Raw genomic sequence first — 6,492 nt, forward strand, 5'->3', positions numbered from 1 at the left:
AACGTCCAGTCCTTTGTCAGGATGTTGGTGCTTTGTTGGAATGCAGACCAGCAACTGTGTCAGCAGAAAATTAGTTTATTTTGGGATGTTTTTTTCCATTTTTTATTATTTTATTTTTTTTTTCTTGTAAGCAGAATCTCTGAGGAGACATTCTCAAGCCTTAAACAAGGTTTTGGCAGGGCAGGGATTGATTCAAGCTTGTGGGTAGAGCATGGGTAATTAGTAATGGCAGCGTGGGCACAGGCCACTTTGCCTTTAATACATTTCAAATCTGAAAGCAAACTTGGATGTGGAAAAAAAAACTGCGAAATCTGAAATATTTGTTATAAATGAGAGTTAAATAACGTGTGTTTGTGTGCCAGGGAAGTTTATAAGGTGGATTTTTAAGATAAATGGGAAGTCTGTGGAAGATTTGGCATTGGCCTTACAAACTACCGGTAAATGTCCAACATGTGAACTTGCAGTGCACCTGTTGAAGTCTCCTTACAGGTCCATACTGACAGAACCTTCCAGGGTTGAGGTTGAGACAACCACATGTATTAGGGTTTGTCATAAAGTATTCAAACTTCCAGAGGAAACTGCTAGGTAAAAATCTTCTCAAAAGGTGCTTAAACTCTTGGTTGATGGCCATTGTGCCAGAGCTCCTTTAAACACTCTAGACCGGCCCAGTGCACCCACCACAATATAAGGACCAATAAATGGCTGTCACTTGGGTCTTAGTCAATGGAGGGCAGGTAGTAATCAGTAGATGCTAGTGACAGGCTGGTAGTGACTAGTAGATTCTAGATTCTAACAGTGCATGGAAGTAGCATTGGATGCCAAGTGGAATTACGTGGCAAGCTTCAGTTGGTGCTTAGTTGCAGCAGGATGCTAAGTAATTGTGGGTGCCAATTAGCAGTGGGTGCTAAGTAGCATTGGGTATCAAGCAGTAGTGAGTTGTTGCCAGTATCGTGTGCCAAGTGGCATTGTGTAAAGCTGTGAAAATGGGCCCATGGGGCGATAATTTGGCTGCTGCTATACCCCACAATTTAATTTCCAGCTACGGCAGCGCCAAGAGAGTACATTTGCTGCAGGGTACCCGATTTTGGCTACAGGGCTGTGATGGGGTTCAGTCTATTTTTGGTGGACATTGAGCGGCTGCATGATATTTATTTCAGTTTAGGCTTCTTTCTTCTTTTCTCTGTATCAGACTAGGAATGTATGCTCTCCAGGGTGCAGTGAGCTGGGTGCAGTAGTGCGTCAGAGTTCGGCATAGGGCCCCAGGAGAGTAATTTGGGTGCTGGGGCCTGATTTCCGTGGACATAGCATCCAGGAAGCATTAGTAACATCAAAGGCACACATCAGGAATTTGGACAATGCTCCCTTAGCGGACACAGAAGAAGCAGGTTAGAAGAAAAACGGCTGCAAGTGGTTAATGCTAATAGATTTGTACACAAGTAAAAAGAAATGGCAGCGCATCTAAAACCCAGCTGCACCTGACTGACACCAGCTGCATAGGGCTGCAAAGCCTCTTAAAGGCACAACTGTGCTCGTTACAGGTGAAACAGCTGCTACAAAGTTACACTAAAGGTGGATGTCAGCTTACAAAATATTTTGCATGCAAAAGATTTTGTACTAGACCCTTCCACCGCAGTGAGGCTCTTCCGACAGGATCACCTCACTACGGTGGAAGGGTCTAGTTCAAAATGAATTGAATCTCGCTCTCCCTATTCAGTAAGCCAGTACGTATTCAGTAAGGAGTATTTGAGCAAGACTCACTAACACTGCTGGGTGGCCTACTGAGTGTGCCCTTAGTGGCTGCAGCTCTCAAGCGTTTTGAGTCCAACAGGATAAAAGCGCTATACAAATGTTAGAATTATTTTTATTAGTCATATATAGGTGGCGCACTGGCGTTTAGTGTTCGGAATAGATGAGGGGAGGTCAGTGTTAGAATTAGGTTACAGAGGGGCATAGTAGAATATAATAGAACAATTACTGATATTCTACTATCAGGTATTGGGGGTAGTAAAATATTTTAAAATGACCAGTATTCTACTACTATCAGGAATCTGGGATTTTAGAATATTGGTAAAATTAGTAAAATTAGTAATATTCAACTTTCAGTATTACCGCATTACCATTTTACCAGGAGACTTTATTAAATGCACGTAGCAGTGGGTGCAAAGTAAAATTAGGTGCAAAGCTGTAGTGGATAGTAAAAAACAACTGGATGCCAAGTAGAGTGCCAAGCAGCATTGGATGCCTAGTTGCTAAGCAGCTGTGGGGGAAAAGGAGCACTGGTTGTCAAGTTGCAGTTATTACCAAGTTGCAATGGCTGCCATGTAACAGTGGGTGCTAAGTAGCATTGGGTACCAAGTACCAGTGGGTGATAAACAGCAATGGGTGCAGGATCTCATGTGTCCCTGGTGGTGCTAGTGGGCTGGTTCCTCATGTCAGTGGGTGATGCAGAGGAGACCTGCAGAGGGCAGTAACTCTTCCATTACTTACCTTTTTGCCCGCCACTTTGTTCATCACGGCAATCTCCTTTAGACTGCATGGGGTGAGTCTTATTCCCCCCGCTATGTTATATCCTCTGGCAGTTGACCAGACAGATACAGATGAGTGGCTAGTAATGAAGAAGGAGACTTGGCCGGCTTCAAGGACATACTAAAGGTGACAAGAGGGCTCAACAATAGCACCTCCCATGCAATCACTCAGGTATTACATCCAACCCCATGATATCACACCATAGCTATTCCCTTGCCACATGTAAGAACGAGAGTTGGTGACTATAGCAATGAAGAGAAGAGGTCATTGGCGCATGAACTGCACCCCATCATTTAAGTTACAACTTGAGGCCAGGCCTTAGAGACGATTGGGCAAGTCTTCCTCTAGAAATTGGTTAGCAATATTTGTTGTCGTCGCTTTCTGTCTGGACAAGAAGTGGTCGAAATTTTCACATAAAGGGACAAAATAGCAGCAGAATGAGAGGATTATATAGGACGGAAGCCTCTTATTATTGTGTTGGTGTTTGAGTTTAGGTAGAATATGTTAAAGCCTTAGCAGCCCTCTATTTTTTCATGTACATGATAGTAAATATGCATAAAATAATAATGCACAATAGATTGTACTTTGAACATCTATACTTTCTGTAATTAAAATATTGAGTTCCTGCCTGGGACCTGGCAGTAACTCTGTCCCGATTGCCAAAAGAGTAGAAATTTCCACTTCAACACTAAGCAAATCACCTGACCCAGCCCGCCTCCTCCCACTGCAGCTCGGCAGCTCTGCCGTTGCTTCATACTAGCTGTGAAGAAGCATTTTACTCTCCTCACACCTTCACAGTGTGCATGTGAATGTGTGCATCTCTCATCATCCTGTCCTGCCTAAGAAGAAAGTTTTTTTTCCAGAATAAAATGAGCCATAAATTACTTTTCTCCTATGTTGCTGTCACTTACAGAAGGTAGTAGAAATCTGACCGAACCGACAGGTTTTGGACTAGTCCATCTCTTCATAGGGGATTTTCAGCGAGGCTTTTATTCTTTATAAAGGCATTCCCTAAAAAGGATTTAAACAACGTTGCTGGCCAGCTTCTCTGCTCTCTGTACATTTTTTGGGCAGTTGGACAGAGCAACTGCCATTCACCAAGTGCTTTTGAAAATAAATAAATCCCTGAGAATCCCCCATGAAGAGATGGACTAGTCCAAAACCTGTCGCTTCTGTCCGATTTCTACTACCTTCTGTAAGTGACAGCGACATAGGAGAAAAGTAATTTATGGCTCATTTTACTCTGGAAAACACGTACTTCTTATTTGTTTAGGTTTGCACTTTACATTTTACAATTTTTCGCCATAGTGCCCCTTTAACCTTTTTTATATATATGAAACCACTGAGGAGGATTTAAGAAGGGTAAATGTTTCATCACACACAGAGCAGGAAGAAACTGCACAGGAAGTGATAAGACCCTGCAGAACTTTAGAGCTGTACTGCTGGCTACGAAGAGTAAGCAGGAGCAGAGTCGAGCATGGTCAGCTCTATGTTCATAGTCAGTCTTCATCTGACAAAAACGTTAGTTCTGCAAACATAGCAAGCAAGGTAATTATGATGCTTTAAAACAGCCTGCACTTAATTGGAATGCTAAAGAACTTTGGATTTTCCCACAGACTTTGACAGTTTGTGAAGGGTATGAATAATTTGGACTGGACACTTTTTGCTCAAATGTAAATAAAAGCTGATTTTTTTTCCCCCACAATAATGCCTCTTTTACATTGGTGTATTATCTTTTGGGAGACGCCTATGTCATTTCTCGTCAAAAAATTATTTGCTGGTTGGATAAAAGTAACTTTAAGTGAAAATTTGCCAGGGGTTTTAATAATTATGGGCAGCACTATATATATATTCCACACAATATGCATTAAAAAGCATAAGCCTGAACTAGGGCTTAAAGGACTCCTGAGGCGACAATTTTCAGCTATTTTTACTCACCTGGGGGTTCCTACAGCTACTAGAAACCATTTCAGTCCCTTGTCGCAGCTCCAGTCCTCGGGTTGGCGATCTTTACTGGCGGTCAGGAAGACACCGAGGAGGACCAGAGGGACTGAAATGGCTTCTAGGGGCTGGAGGAAGCCCCAGGTGAGTAAAAATAGATTAAAAGTGTCACCTCAAAAGTTCTTTAAAGAAGCTGTATTTAATGCCAAGAAGTAGCAGTTAAAGTAAAATAAATTCTGTGATTTCCAAAATAGGAAATAAAGATGCATGATGTTACTAAATTACTGTCTCTATATATGGAGGAAGTCAATATTGCAAACACAGCCAGGAAAAAAAATCATTATTCTAGTGTGGGAAAGGGTAAGTACCCCTCCTGGCTTTTTATTGCTGCCAAGAAACTCAATCACTTCTAGTCCTTACACAGAGTAGATAAATCCCTACATAGAGGCAGTTTCAATAAAAATGTTTTTGTACCCTGGAGAAGTTTTTCAATAAGTTTTTTTTATTGCATACCTCATTTCCTGTCACTTGGCCACCAGGGTCCATATTAAAGCCATGACAATCTGAGGAGGACCCAGAAACATGAAATGTAAATGTGCGTACAGAACTTTGACTGATGTTGCCTGTCAGGGATCAGGAGGACCTGATCCTCTTGGGCAATATAGCTGGCCTGTACAGACATGTCAGCTGTGTAGCTGACAACATGTTCTGTTGTTATAAGAGGTGGCGGAGAGACGACGGAGCGGCTCATTCGTGACTTCATGCGGCAGGCGGGAGAGCGCTGTGCACGAAGGAGTTGGCCATCACTCGGCCAAGTTGATCCACCGGGCGGTACTGTACACATGCCTCTCTATTAGCTGAGGCGGTCTTTATCGGCCGCCTCAGCCAACTTTAGTCATGCGTGTGTCAAGGCTTAAGTCATGTCCCCACTATCAGCAGAACTTGGGAAAAAAAATCCTGAAGTTGGGCATTAAAGTGAAATTCCACCTTTGTTACAAACTTGCTATGATGACATACATCATATGTACACAAGTCAAGTTTTAACTTTTCTCAAATGTATCTTACAGTTTACAGCCTGTTGTACATGTCTTGAAGGCATTGGACACTCAAATACCAATATTTTCTGAGGAGAATATGTGTACTTTTTAGTGCTTTGTGTAACATACAGACTGTCCAGTAAACGCACCTGGAATTCTCTGCTTCTTGCATGTGCAATTGGCTGAACAAAGCAGACTGCATTGCAGCTCTGGAAGATCAGACATGTACGAATCACAAGACTAACATACAATACTCACTTTGTTGGAAGGAATGGTGAGTTGTGCATGTGGCTGTTTCTGCAAATAAAACCAAATAAATACATTTGAAACAATGGATACTAAACCCTTGTAATGCATAGTTCGAAACTGAGAGAACTGCCTCTTTATCAACAAAAGTGGAATTTTTACTTTACGAGGTCATTCACGCTTACAGCGATTTGTGCGTGCAATTTCCTGCATGCATGAATTTTCCGGTCTTTTTTGTTAGAACTTTAACCACTTCAGCCTACAGCCCATTGTACCTTAAAGCGGACCAGAACTTAGAACGTCCTCTCTACTCTAAAAGCTACGCAACAGCATAATAACCTGTAAACAAAAAAACATATCTATTTACACCCGATACAAATCCTAAAATAAATCTGCACTGTTTCTACTTCCTGGTTCATGAAAGCAGAAATATTGTTAACCTCCATTGCTTTCAAATGGCCTTATCTGCCATCTCTGCCATAGACAGTCATGTGACGAAGGGGAGAGATCAGATTACATTTTGTGATTAGACACAAATGAGGGGAAATTAAACAGGCTAAACTATATATACATACATACATGGTGCATTTCTCTATGTATTTCTTCAGTCCTGTGCAAGAGTTCAGGTACACTTTAACGCTAAAAGCCATTTTTACCTGTCAGCGCACCTCCCATTCATTTGGCCATAACGTTATCACTGCTTCCCTCACATGTGAATGATCTATATCTTGTTTTTTCACAA

The 6,492-nt window shown here is 41.9% G+C and overlaps 1 long non-coding RNA gene across 1 annotated transcript in view; it reads right to left on the reverse strand.

Moving 5' to 3' along the window:
- The window catches only part of LOC137531755 (uncharacterized), a 96,509-nt gene extending 90,706 nt beyond the window's left edge, over positions 1-5,803 (reverse strand). Inside the window, exon 1 of the long non-coding RNA XR_011023731.1 lies at positions 5,763-5,803. This is a non-coding gene — a long non-coding RNA (uncharacterized lncRNA). The remainder of the gene's footprint in view (positions 1-5,762) is intronic.
- Between the last annotated feature and the right edge of the window lie 689 nt (positions 5,804-6,492).

This window comes from Hyperolius riggenbachi, chromosome 9, assembly GCF_040937935.1.
Source record: "Hyperolius riggenbachi isolate aHypRig1 chromosome 9, aHypRig1.pri, whole genome shotgun sequence".
NCBI classification, from domain to species: domain Eukaryota; kingdom Metazoa; phylum Chordata; class Amphibia; order Anura; family Hyperoliidae; genus Hyperolius; species Hyperolius riggenbachi.